Genomic DNA, 14,729 nt, shown 5'->3' on the forward strand with positions numbered 1-14,729 from the left:
CTTGTGGCCTTTGATAAACAGTACTCGAAGCTCAGCTAGTAAAGTGAGAAACTGGAACTATGTGGTTTTATTGCACCTCAAGACATAATTCTTTTGCGTGACAATCTTAGGCATTGTGGTAATGTGAGAAAATGACTAAAAATGTGTTATTCTATTGCGAGATGTGTGGCACTTGTCAGGGCTGAGGAATCGGGAGGCTGGGGACTAGTCTTGAAATCAGTAGTCTTCCGCCTGAATCTGGAGGATGGTAGGCATGTATGCTAACTTATGATATTTGCCATAACAATTACTCTAAAGATATACTTGTGAGAGAGCGTAGTTTAATTATTACATATATTAGATGTGAAATGCTTATATCTAACGATGCTGCATACAAAAACGATCATAAAATATTATTTGCTTAAATGTATTCTTAACATGATTATAAGTGTGAAGTTACTACTGTGCACATAAACTAATGTCGAATATAAGAAATAATTGCTTGCACCATGATTAATTGAACATAATAACGCTTACGAATATTGCATTTGTATTAAAAACCCATAGGCCTTAAATTAGCGTGAGTCGAAGTTTTAGCCGTGTAACTCTCATATTAAAGCATATTTTTCTGTTTTCCAAGTGTGCTGACTCTTAAAAGGCCATGACCCAGCATGTGTTCTTTTCCTTTGTTTTATGTTGCAAGATTTGCCCGTTCCCATCCGCATGCTAGCTGTCTTAGTATAAGTTTTATACGTTTTGCAACAATTGTAGAAATATTCAAGGACAATCAATCACGGACTGGAGAACTTTTGACCCAAGGAACATGCCAAGGAGATGACACCCTCCGGATGTGCCACCTACGAAGACGTCAATTACAAAGACCAATCAAAGCGTTATAAATTATCGTGGGGTGACAATTTGGATTACCTAATGTATAATTTGATAGGCTAAAGATAGTGGGGTATAGCTATTATCCAATAGAATTTGGGGGGAATGTATTGTGAAAATGGGATAAAAACTCATGACACAGACGGGTCAGTAGAATTAGGTAGGGAATTATATTGATTGCATCCAGAAACTCTGTCACTCTGTTTGGTGATTTGAGACTTAAACTAAACCATCCTCATCCATAGACTGCCCCCTTTACACTTTTCCTCCTTATGAGGGAAGTGTCCCCTGTCCCTTAGATGAAATAGACTGTCGGCGATCTAACTGATGTCCTGAGGACGAAGACTGATCCTGTATGCTGACTTACTCTTAGGAGGGTAATTATGACAATACTATCATAACTTGTCTGCTTGCTTTTCCTTTCTAGGTACCAACTGCTGTATTTTTGGATAGAGACCTTAGTCAGACGTTTTCTAAATTTGTGTTCAAATTGTTTTGCATGAAGCCCAACATGCTGATGCTAATTAGTGGTTAGGCTAGGTGATCACTTTGACTGACACAAATAGACGTGACTGACATTGTGCTATGCTGAACTGAAACGTATATGATACTCTATGCACTCTGATCTATGCTTATCTTACATTGGTGCTCTTATGTTTGTGATCTTTGCATTATTGAAGTCTTATTATAGCTGTCGTGTTATGACTTTGCTCATATGTTTCTTGGTTTTGAGATTGACACTTCTATTATTAGATTGTAATCAATAGGGAATAAAATTCACAAAAACTACAATAAAGGTGTGGTTATTCGTGGCTCAAAGGTCATGGTTGCGTTGACAGTTTAATAAATGACTTCATCTAAAGTAAAGTATATTGTGGTGATATATGTTGATAACGTCATTGACATATTGCTTGACATATTGATCAGTTATCTCGTTCTACGGTGTCTCACCACTGGGTCAAAAGATTCATGGGCCTAAAACGAGTCCTGATGTGTATAAAATTAACATAAAGGGACGCGTTAGCACTTGTTAATTTGTTTTTTTTTTTAAAACAGCATTCATATATTTTTTGTACTCTCATGTACCATAAGGGATTGGAGGAGGGATTGCTAGCCTGCGTCTCTTTAATCAATTCTACTCTCTGGCTTCATAGCAACAGGGGAATCGCCATTCTGCGCCTGCTGTTTGGACCCAGTGCCCTTTGGACTTCAAATGTTCACAAGGATAAGTTTATATTGGTATTCTTAGCCCTTTCAGGAGCGTTCTTGGGACCAGTGACACTTGAGTTTCAAGCGAATGTAAGTCGTTCCAAAAGACTATCACCAGCGCAATATGGCCGCCACTGATGGGACAGCGATCTAGTCCCTCTTCGATGTCGGCGCTGTCCTTAGTTTCCCTTCCGCAGGACGTCATAGTTGGTCGCCGAGTTAGAGAGCGGAGCCCGGAGCTCCCCATCCTTGTGGTCAGTGGTCACCCTACCAGCTGGGGCGAGAGCTGAGCTCCGCCGGCAGGGCCGCCGCACCCCTTCCCTGGTGAGTGAGTACACTGCACCCCTCGCAGGCTGCACTGAGGTTTATACAGCAAGGCAGCGTGTTGCTCTCCTTTATTTCTGCTTTACTTGTGCTGTCGGCCGACTGCTTCCCTTGCAGGTGATGTACACTCGTCCTGTGGCTGGTCGGCCTCTGCTATGTTGTGCTTCTTGTCTCGGAGCTGCCCCTTACCCGCGGGTTGCATTATATTGATTTTACAGCAAGGGACGTGAATCTGATGCGGGAAGGGTCCTCGGTCCTACTACATTCACGGGCTCCGTGTTTTCATGACGCGCATGGGGTTTGTAGGGGGGCCCTTTGCCCAGAAGTCTCTGGGGGATCGCGCCTCACCTCAGGGTAGGTTTGGGTATCCCTGGTCAGCGTGAAAAAGATTATAGTGTTTTCATTGATGAAAGCAGTGTCAGGGACTTTTGAATCGAATTTGTGGCAGATGGTGGATTTTAAAACCTGTTGGGTCAGTAATGCTGATTTAAATTAACCTATATATTAACAGGGTGTTGATGGGATTTCAAATCTAAGCAATATTTAAACACAGGTGTGAAGTAGCACATTATTTAAGCGTATTGTAGTAGAAACACTGGTCAGATACATTGAAGTTTGGCATTTGCAACACTGGTACTGGGCATGATAATGGGCTCTCTACCAAGGAATGTTAAGGATACGTTTTTAAGGACACTTTGTCGCTTTTGGTATTTTAAACTGGATGGGATCTGAAGTCTGTTTTGTGAGGTGGGTGGAAATAAGCGCGGCTAGTAACTCAGAAGGTGTTTATTTACAGAGAATAATTTTTTGTTTTAGCACCTTCTTGAGAAGTAGCATTGCGCTTCTCGCATAGTTTGTATTCTTTACGTTATTTTATAGCATTTCTATTCGTATGTACTCCATCGATAACTTGTCGCTGGCGGGCACCCAGGAATCAGTTATTCTTTCATTGATGTGATTCAGGCTACTTGGATATGTTTCTTGAGTTAAAATAATTATTGTAAAACATCAATATTAACTACAAGACAACATGTTTGTAAAAGCATCAAACTCACAAAATAAAAAGCTGTAATTAGCCAATCTGGCAATCAGTAGATGTGTAGACTGCTTCTTGTCATCCATGATGATATCCAGGCACTGGCAGGGTCTAGTTGAATAGCCTTATAGCTTGGTCTTAAGGGACTTTCGGAACTCTAAAAGAGATAGGGTGGTCCGGAGATGAAAGGGTAGGTTGTTCCATGTCTTCGCTGCTAGGATCTGGATCTGCTACGTCCAACATGAGGGGTGATGGTTGGAGAAAGGGAAGTGGAGCTGGGGTGTCTGGTGGGCTGATGAAAGTTCAGGTGGTGGTTCAAGTAGGCCGGGCTGCAGTTGTGTAGGTTCTTGTATGCATGGGTCAGGAGCTTGAACTGGCATCTTTTCTGTGCAGGGGGTCAGTGGAGTTCCCTGAGGTAGGGGGTGAAGTGGGTTCATCTAAGGAGATCCAAGACAAGTATGCCTGTGGCGCTTTGTATGGTCTGTAGTTGAAGGAGGTGAGCTGTGACCCCTGTGTAGAGCATTGCTGTAGTCCAGTCGGCTGGAGATGAGGGCCTTGGTGATAGTGTGCTTCAGCTTTGGGCTAGTCATTTGAATGTCTTCGAAGCATGCAGAAGATGAGGAAGGGCTGAAGCTGACCTGAGTCGTCATGGTTAGCTTTTTGTCCAGAATGGTGCCTAGGTCCCTAGCGTGATCAATGGGCGTAGGAGTAGGTCCGAGTTCAGTTGGCCACCAGGATGTGTCCCATGGGGAGCTTTTCTTTCCGATCTGTACCTCTGTCTTGTTGGTGTTGAGCTTCAGGCAGTTGTTCTTCATCCAGTTGGCGACATTTATCATGCAGTTGTGGAACTTGGTTTTGGTGTTGTCTTTAGAGAGGGAGAGGAAGAGTTGTCGTTGGCACACAATATGATGTTGAGTCCGTGGGTTTTGATGATGCTGGCTAGAGGTGTCATATAAGTTGTGTTGCTGAAGAGGGTGGGGCTAAGCGAGGATCCTTTGGGTACTCTGCAGATCACTTCCTTGGGTTCGGAGGTGAATATGGGAAGGCAGACTATTTTCATTCTTCCGGTTATAAACGTGGTGCTATATCGGACAGCGGCTCCTTGGATTCCTATGTTGTGCAGCCTCGTGATGAGCGGAGATGAGGGCTATCCTGGTGCTGTGATTGCTTCACAATCCGGATTGTCGAGTAGGAGGTTCCATTCCAGATCTGAGAACACTTGTTAGTTGATGGCGTTTTCTTATTCTTTGGCCAGGAACAGGAGTAGGGGGATCGGTCAGTAGTTTTTGAGTTCACTGAGGTCTGCTACTGGTTTCTTTAGTAGGATGTTGACTTCTGCATGTTTCCAGTTCTCGGGGAAGGTGGCTGTAGTAATTGAGGAGTTGAACAAGGTCCTGCTTACGTGGCTGATTCTGACTTCCCATAGGTTGAAGATGTGGTGAGGGCATGGGTTGTTTGGGTCTCTGAGTGGACAGAGTTCACGTTGGAGGCAGTGTCATGAGGAGGGTGATCTGACTCCATTCGTTAGTTTGTGGTGTTAGCGGAGTAGTTGTGTTGCCTTAAGAAGTCGGTGGTCTTGGGCTGGGCTTTGAAGTTTATGTGGATGTTGGCAATCTTGTCGTAGAAGAAGCTTGCAAGGTTTTCGCAGAGTTCCTGTGAGGTGGTAATGTTGTTTGTTGCTGATGAGAGGACGGAGAATTCCTTGGCAGTGTTGAAGAGTTCATTGTTATTGGAGCTTGATTGGCCTTTTTCTTCGATTCTCTCAACTGTATTGTAGAGGTTGAGGGCTGTCTTGTTGGGTGTGTCATTGCTGGTGCATCCATTCTTTCATTTCCCCCTCGAACCACTTGTCCTTGTAAAGTAAAAAGAATATGAATTCAAACTAACTACTTTGTACCAAAGGGCTTCTGATGTCTGTACACAGTCAACATTTCCTCTCAGCTAGCAATTAATTCCTGACACTGCATTCATATGAATGTTGAGATTTTAGCCCAAGAGCTCTTGGTTCTGTGTTGATGTCTGCCCTTTTTCAGTTCATCTGCGAGTGGAACCCTTGCTGCATATAGAGTTTGGGTGCATCAAGCTTCACAATGGAGTTTCACTGTGCCCTCGATATATAATATATATATTTTAAAAGGCTTTCCTGGAGAAGACTTGTGCAAGATCTCTGGTTGCTGTATAGTAGGCTCAAGGTTAAGGAGTTTGATCTGGGCTAAAACACTGCCCTGGATGGCACACATTGGTGCCACTGCCATGTGTTGATTTTTCAAACCACTTATATTTTGAGACCTTTTCACTTTCCACATATTATGACTGCAACAACATGACATAACGTTAATTTTGTGGTACAGATCACTTAATACCAATGGCACAAACATGACAATGTAATAAACTTTTTTTTTGGTTGCATTAATGGCATAATAGGTTACATTCAAACTGAGGCCTTCCTCTTTTATAATTTTTTTGTGTCAAACGGTAGTCAACCAAATCAAAACTGCGTTTGTTAAGCTCTTGTTAGTAGGTTATTAGGTGCCCAGTAGTTTTAGTATCCTTCTGAGCAAGCAGACTTTTTTTCACTTTCAACTCCCCGCCGGGCCATGCCCCTCAGCCTATCACTTCAACATTACACCTTTTAATATGATATCGTAGCCAGAAATGGTCCCGGGCCGATCCTTCAAAAAGGGGTCCATGTTGTGTTCTGGTAATGAATGTGCCTGAAGGTAGAACTACATTTAAGGCCCTGCTTACCTGCAGCCTCCAAAAACTGCAAATTGTGTAAAGTGGAACAGTGCAGTACCAAGGATTGATACAGCACGTTGCTCTTACTGAGGCAGCTGGAGAACAGTTCCTTCTGTGTTGGCAGTTCTAGGTCTTCTCTCATTCCATAGTTCCTTAAATATGATTACCATTATAGACTAAATCGGACATTAACAAAAGTGTGTGTATGGAAGCAGTGTTTAAGGAGATTTAGAATTTGCTCTTTCTTCAGTCATGTATATCTGTAAGCCTATAAGATGTCTCAGTCAGCTTTGTCCTCACTACTGACACTTACTGTGAGCAGAGGTCACGTGTTTGAATCCTAACACGGCAAACTCGTCAGTCCATCCTTTCAATGTTGATAAATGGAATACATTTTAAATTGGTTAACAACACTTAATAAAATAATTTCAGAAATGGTTGGGTTGAGTTTGATGTAATGCGTGAAATCAAATTATTATGCATGCACTGGTGTAAAACTTATGTTAAAGAACAATAGAGAGCTTGCACGGACCATAGGGTGTGCTTTGAAGTTTTGTACACTTGAGGAAAATGGAATGTCTGTGTCCATTTCCGTAGAGGATGGTTGGAGGGAGTTGGATAGGCAGTGTGTGACGAGGATGAGAGGAGATGTCTTAAATTATTTTATGAATTAGAGTAGTGCTAGAGTAAGCCTGTTATGATGCGGGATATCCTGTGATGTTCTTGATGCACAGCTGTATAAGCCTTTTCTTTTGTACACTTCTTTGCTTTAAGCCTGACTGTGCTGTGGCTAATCGTATTGCATTGACCCCCACCCAGAAGTTATGATTTTAAGTTAGTTTGGGAATGCACTCTTTGTTGGTGTGTTTATATAGGTACTGTAGGAGGTATTTGAAATTCGAGTGTAGCAATGCAGCCGGTGTGTTTCTAATATGTTTGGCAGGGGCAGCTTCTTCGCAATGGCAAAGGAGCTTCACCCCCCTGGCTATGTCAGGAGGTGAAAGAAAAAACACCTTTCATCTGCTGGCTCAGCCAGCAGTGTGCTTGGGGCGGGGCTGGGCTGGGCTGTTGGAGATGGGAGGGAGGGGAGTGTGCACTAAGTGCACATGTGTTTGGCAGGCGGTCTGAGGCTGGCCAAACACACATGCTCACTTAGGTTTCTCTAAACCAGCTGTATACACAGCCGGGCTGGAGAGAAAGCACAGCCCCCTGGCTTGTGGCTGAGTGGCACTCAGAGCCGCTCAGACCACTCCTGACGCTGATTACATGCTATGTTTAGCATATAAGCAGCATCAGGATTGCTGGGGAGCCTGTGCTGGTAGAAGACCAGTGGAGCAACGCGGATGTTTTTCTTTAATTTGCACCCCCACCCAATCCCTCTCTCCTGGCCCCTCTCCTTGAGATTTGCGGCAGTCGCCACTGAAGGTGGGTGCAGCATGTACAATAGTTTTTTGTTTGTGGGAGTGGATTCAAGACCGCTGTTGAGCAGTGTGTTGTTACAGCTCATATGGGAGTGGACCAGAGCTTTGACCGTGTTTCTGAATTTCTTGTAGGGATATGTGGTTTTTGTTCATGAAAGACTGTGAGTTGGCATCAAGTCGTGGTTTTCTGATGACATGAGTTTTGAATGAGAGGTTGGAATGGATTATGAAGCTGTGGTGAGCTGTGGTCTTACTTCATAAAGTTTCACGTTGGCAAGGCAATCTTGAAGGTTCTTTTGGAACTGTTTGAGATGAGAGTGAATTGCCAACCGTTTGTGATCTACAAACTGCAAGCACTCCCAGCACTGTGAACTTCCAGCAACTATTTATTCATGCAGGCAGTGAATCTTCAAGGTGCTTATGGTTATTCCACTAATTCCACTCCGAAACGGGTGAATTAGCTTTTTTCTTAGTTCACTTCTTAGCTTGGTTCCCTCCCATCTTCCACTACAGGACAGGGACTTGCATATCTTATGAGTATAGACCTGCTTGGTCTCACATGAAACCACATTACTGGTGTTTACTTGCTTCCTCCAATTTCAACGCTCTGTAACAGCAACCAGGGGCCAGATGTACAAAGGATTTTTAGCATTCACAAACACTCCAGTTTGGTGTTTCAGAGGGTTTGCAAATACTAAAACCTTTCCTATGTACTAAACACACTTAGCAATTCTGAAAAGTGTTTCTGAATCACTAAATGTGTTTAGAACTGGGTACCGATTCGGTAAATGGAAGGGGCATGCCGTATGCATTGCTTCTAAATACTAAATTGTTATGCTACGTATCAATGTTTTACGACTGAAATCCAGTCGCAAAAAATATATATTTTACTGACGCTTTAAAAAAGAAGGTAACCCGTTCTGAAAAGGTAATGGGTACCCAAGGAGACAGATCCCTTCCGTTTTGGGAAAGCAAAGAAGTTTGTTTAGACAAACAAAAAACAAACTTTTCTTTTTAAATGCACTCTCGCTTTCTTTAAAGACAACGGCCTGCAATATAAAAACAAAGTTAGCATTTTTTTAAAAGGCAGTTATTGACATGATGGTCTGCTGTCCCAAGCAGCCTACCATTCCTGTGATGGCAGTGAATTGTAGTGGGTATCAATTTTCAACCTATCTTGTTAATATTCGAGATACGTTGAATCATGATTTGATTTTTTTTTTCTGTGTGTGTGAACTGACCTTTCATAAAATACAACACTGGTTGCAAAAATACGGATCGTAAATTGAGATCAGTACTTTCCAACCAGTGTTTAGTACACGTGGCCCTAAATGTCATACCTTTTCACATATCTGTGTAGTTGTTAGGAAATTCTAGCAGTGTGGAAGAGAGGGTTCCTTGGTGGAGCCTCCCTTGTGGACTGTATGAGTAGTTAAGGCCTAGCTCGAAGTACGTAGTGTGAAGTTTGAGATTAGATCTAGTATAAAACAATTGTTCAAGCTTCAATTAGGATTGGATATCCAGTAAGTGCTGTTGCATATTTAAAACAAATTACATATATTTGCACAGTAAATCTCACAGTGCAGTAAACAAAGCATTAAAAAATAAATAAAGTAGCAACAGACTCTACGCAATTGCATCCCGATACTGTGATGTTCATAATCAAGTATTCACATGCAAAACAGAAGTTATCCTAGAAGTGGAGATCTGACTGACCATTCTGCTGAAAACCAATCCCCTTTAGTGAATGTGAACTATTAAAGATTCCCTTAGCAAAAATATTCTCTGTGTGTGGTACGTCACTCCCTCTCATAGGAAACGGGCAATTTTCAACCGATGGCAGGAAATCTATAATATGCATATAATAGAATTGGTGCAACTTGAGGAAAATCTCAATTTAAAATTAACACATCAATATGAAGTTTTTCATTCTTCAGAGTTGCAAGTTGACAGTAAAAGCTAAAAGTAGGGTTTCAAGATTCCCTTCAACATTGGATATCTCGCGACCTAAAGGTTTAATCAACACAGAAGCAGTGATTTTGTTTGTAGGAAATACTGATCCTGCCAGCTAAGGAGTTTTGGGGACATACCCTCAGGGAAATACATTTGTGAGCCCACAACAGCAAAACGCATCCACAGACGCTTTCCGGCACCCAGGTCACTTAGGTTGCTGATGGACCTTTGCTGATAGACCTTTTGCTCTGTGCCATGTCTGATGACGATTAGTGGGTACTTTGAAAGCAGAAGTTGGGAATTGTTCCCAATAAGGTGAAAACAATCAACTGTTCTCACATTTAAAAGTGCTTTCCAGTCGATCGTGGCTTGGCTCTCTTGAGTTTGTTGGATTGTTCTTGTGCATCCCAACTTTATTCTGTAGTGAGAATTCGAGGGGCCTGTGGACCCTCAGAATATCCATATCTGTGCTCCTTGAGCCGAATGTGTGTGTGTGTGTGTGGTGTGTGGAGGGGGGGGGGGGGGGGAGTTCCATACAGGTATGGCTAGCAGCAGGGCTGGTGAGCAGAACTTCAGCAGTTTATCTGGCTTAGTCGTCCAGCCTTTGCATATACAAGTATTCTCTGCTCCAATTTCAGGAATGGCCTAGTACAGTGTCCTCAGAGGTAGTTGCCCAGAATACAGTCAGGTGTAGCTTGTGTGCTTTTAAAAGTTGACATTTCCATCCTCCTGGGTTGGACTGTTTTCTTTATTCTTGCTTTGGTCAATACCCTTACTGCTTCCTGAATGCTGCATTGTTGTCTGTGTACCACCACACACGGGTACTACCCAGAGGGCACCTGTGACAGAAACTAAGTGTATCTTTTCTGTACAGTTATTAGGGATGTAATGAGGGATAGGCTGCCATCTTGCACTCGGAAGATGTTCATTCGCGGCTATGTAAAGGGACACTGGAATTATACAGTAGCGGAGGACCAAATTATGCAGCAGAGTTGGATAAATTATCTAGCAAGGAAATACAAATGCTGCGGCACGTTCTGTGTCAGCATACTCTCACCATCTTCACATTTTTTTTTTATGCACTTGCATACACAAGGTATTATATTATTCAAAGCTCAGTTAAGGGAACTATACGCGTTTTGCAGATCTCATTCAAAATGTTATTAACCAGTAAACAACGCTTTTGTGTAGCAAAACACTCTTCACTGTAACTCCCACAATAAAAAAGTTTGTGTAACAAACGGTTTCAGTAAGCAGTACACAAACTTGTAATAAAAGGTATACCTATTTTATTGTGCTTCCCAAATAGTTTTTAAAACTGGTCTTTAGTTTTAGGTTGTCTTTGTCCCCGCTATGGTGTTCTGGAACGTTGGTGCTTGATTTAACCACTTGGCTGCTAAGCCTTTCCCTCCCAGTGCTAAGCCCTTTTTTGGATTTTGGGGTAGTTTGCTTCTAAACCTTCATATCTTATTTTTTTCAACAAAGGTATTCATGCCAAATTTGAGTCCTTTTTACGTCGAGCACTCAGCGCTTTGACCTGTTGTAATATATCTGTGGGCTTTTAACCACGCCCAGTGCACGCCCATCACTATCTCTCGTTCGTGGGGTTGCCTTACAGAAATCCTTTGCTGTTATTGGAAAATGCTTTACGTTTGTCCTTCTTGGGGAGGTTTTGTTATCTCCGTGGACACCGACCCTGTTACATGGATAATTGCACTTTTGCCAATAACGTTGACTGCAAGCAAACTCCTTTTTCTTTTTATGCCACTCCTTCGCGCCCATGGTGCTTTGGATAAGCTCGCTTATGCCAACTGTTTTACGTTTCATTTTCAATTTATGTGGCAAGAAAAGTCCAGTTATGAATTTACAACGCTAATAGCGCTAACTCGAGCAAACGTGAGACCTATTGCTTTGCAAATACTTGTTTTCAAAAGCTGTGGATTCTGAAGGTACCGAGTGCTTGTAGATTTCCCTGAAGAAACCTAGAAAATAGCCAACCTATTACATTATTATTGTTATTATTTATTTATTTTTTGGGTGCGAGGGGAAATGTACTGTGCAAAAAAATATTTTTTTTCCTTTAAAAATGGCATCAACAAAAAGTTTGCTCTGCTAGGATTACCATCTCCCCAGCTTCCCGGAACAATCAGGGTTGTGATTTTTATTTTTATTTTTTTACCACAAGTTTTACATTTTTCCTAATTTTTGTGGTTCCAACGTACTTTCAGTATCTAGTGGAAACAGGTGAACCCATGGCTGATCCCTTAATACTATTAATTTCTGAAAGGTACAGAAAATCCTGAATTCTGCAAGGGGTCATTTGTATAGATCCCTTAAGGCAGTGGTTTCCAACCTTTTGACTTCCGTAGACCCCCACTTTTTCATTACTCGACACAAAGGGACCCCCGCAGAATAATTATTGGAATCTGGGATCCCACACCCCTCCCAACTGAGTCATTACTGAAAGATGGGGACCATAATAAGTAAGTAAAGACTTTATTCGGCTGTTCACAATCCATTAAAGCACATAATAAAAGCAAATACTCATGGAACTACAAAAAGAAAGGGTAATTAAAAACATGTCCAATACAAATAGACTCAGAATTTAAAAAAATCATAGATTCGTGTGCATTCCTGCTCAACCCTAGTAAAAACATTTGGGCTTCTCTGCTAAACCCCACAGAGTGTAAAACTGCTACACAAAGGATCGTAGTCACACTGTTACTAGATAAGAATAATGCATCCATGTAAATTCACATTTTGGCAAACATTAAAGTTGTCTTGACTCCTCCTTGAACAAAAATATAGTATAAAAATAAAGTGTAATACATGGAGTCTACTATCGAAAAGCACCACAAGAAGATCAGAACTGTTTATACTCTGAGTAACTTCCTAAGAGGGCAGGCTACAGTAAGTCTCTTTAGTCGAACCAGATAAAGACCAATTAAGTACAATCATACAGACAGCAATTCATAGATATAAAAAGGGAAAGCTTCCTATGATTCATAAAGGCACTTAGCCTAAAATCCGATCTTCAGTTCATTCCTGTAATCTCCTTTTATGAACTATTAGATCACCAATCGTAGTAAGTTAAAATAAAATATATGGTAAGCGTATAAAACTATTCGAGCACAAAAGCCTGCACAGATGCTACTTATTATCCAGATTTTAGCACTATAAATAATAATAAAATCTAATAAAAAAAAAATAGTGTGATTAAGACCATAAAATGGAAACACCTGATGTAGGGGAAACCTCCCGAAGGACATGCCTGTCTGTAAGTCCCCAGTGATCCTACAGTTCCTCATGGTGTTAACCCCTTCGCTGCCAGGCCTTTTCCCCCTCCTGTGCCGAGCCTTTTTTTGGCTATTTGGGGCAGTTTGCGCTTAGGCCCTCATAACCTTTTGTTCACATAAGCTACCCTCGCCAAATTTGCGTCCTTTTTTTCCAACATCCTAGGGATTCTAGAGGTACCCAGACTTTGTAGATTCCCCTGAAGGAGACCAAGAAATGAGCCAAAATACAGTGAAAATTTAGTTTTTTAAAACAAAAAAAATTGAAAAAAGGGCAGCAGAAGGCAGCTCGTGGTTTTTCCCCTGAAAATGGCATCAACAAAGGGTTTGCGGTGGCAAGATCACCATCTTCCCAGCTTTCAGGAACAGGCAGACTTGAATTGGAAAACACAATTTTGACATTTTACTGGGACATACCCCATTTTTACTATTTTTTTTGTGCTTTCAGCCTCCTTCGAGTTAGTGACCAAAATGGGTGAGAAACCAATGCTGGATCCCAGAAAGCTAAACATTTCTGAAAAGTAGACAACATTCTGAATTCAGCAAAGGGTCATTGTGTACATCCTACAGAAAATAACAGCTGAAATAAAAAAATATTGAAATTGAGGTGAAAAAAACAGCAATTTTTCTCCACGTTTTACTCGGTAACTTTTTCCTGCGATGTCAGATTTTTTAAAGCAATATACCGTTACGTCAGCTGGACTCTTCTGGTTGCGGGGGTATATAGGGCTTGTAGGTTCATCAAGAACTCTAGGTACCCAGAGCCAATAAATGAGCTGCACCTTGCATTGGGTTTTTATTCTATACCGGGTATGCAGCAATTCATTTGCTGAAATATAAAAAGTGAAAAATAGGTATCAAGAAAACCTTTGTATTTCCAAAATGGCCACAAGATAAGGTGTTGAGAAGCAGTGGTTATTTGCACATCTCTGAATTCCGGGGTGCCCATACTAGCATGTGAATTACAGGGCATTTCTCAACTAGATGTCTTTTTTACACACTGCCTTACATTTGGAAGGAAAAAATTTAGAGAAAGACAAGGGGCAATAACACTTGTTTTGCTATTCTGTGTTCCCCCAAGTCTCCCAATAAAAATGGTACCTCACTTGTGTGGGTAGGACTAGCGCCCATGAAAGGAAATGGCCCAAAACACAACGTGGACACATCACATTTTTTCACAGAAAACAGAGGTTTTTTGCAAAGTGCCTACCTGCGGATTTTGGCCTCTAGCTCAGCCGGCTCCAGGGGGGGCAGAAATGGCCTAAAATAAATCCCCCCCCCAGGAGCGACCCTTGCCTACGGGGTCGCTCCCCTTGCGTGACATTGGCGCAAAATTGACCTAAAAACGGCCGATCTGCCCCCAAGGGGAGCAGAAATGGCCTAAATACAATTTGCCCCCCAGGGGAGCGACCCTTGCCTAAGGGGTCGCTCCCCATCTGTAAAACAACAACAAAAATCCCCGGGGCCTAGAGGTTTCAGATCGCCTAATTAAAATAGGCTGATCTGCCCCCCAGGGGGGCAGAAATGGCCTAAAATAAATTTGCCCCCCAGGGGAACGACCCTTGCCTAAGGGGTCGCTCCCCTTGCGTGAAATTCACTAGAAAAAAAAAAGTCCTTGGTGTCTAGTGGTTTCTGTCCCCCTATGGGGCAGATTGGCCTCATAAAAATAGGCCAATTTGCCCCCAAGGGGGACAGAAATGGCCTAAATATAATTTGCCCCCTAGGGGAGAGACCCTTGCCTAAGGGGTTGCTGCCCACCTCTTTAAAAAAAAAAAAAAAACCTGGTGCCTAGAGGTTTCTGCCCCCCCTGGGGGCAGATCGGCCTAATAATAGGCCGATCTTCCCCCCGGGGAGGGCAGAAAAGTCCTTAAAAAATACTCCCCCTAG

At 42.2% G+C, this 14,729-nt stretch overlaps 1 protein-coding gene across 3 annotated transcripts in view; it reads left to right on the top strand.

Annotated features, from left to right (window-relative positions):
* Window positions 1-2,268: 2,268 nt before the first annotated feature.
* Window positions 2,269-14,729, top strand: part of CWC15 (CWC15 spliceosome associated protein homolog) — a 163,598-nt gene continuing 151,137 nt past the window's right edge. For 2 of the 3 annotated variants that reach the window (XM_069202413.1, XM_069202412.1), the window contains exon 1: window positions 2,269-2,400. The gene's annotated coding sequence lies outside the window, so the exon portion shown is untranslated. The remainder of the gene's footprint in view (window positions 2,401-14,729) is intronic. The other variant, XM_069202414.1, reaches the window with a different exon arrangement.

This window comes from Pleurodeles waltl, chromosome 8, assembly GCF_031143425.1.
Source record: "Pleurodeles waltl isolate 20211129_DDA chromosome 8, aPleWal1.hap1.20221129, whole genome shotgun sequence".
NCBI classification, from domain to species: Eukaryota; Metazoa; Chordata; class Amphibia; order Caudata; family Salamandridae; genus Pleurodeles; species Pleurodeles waltl.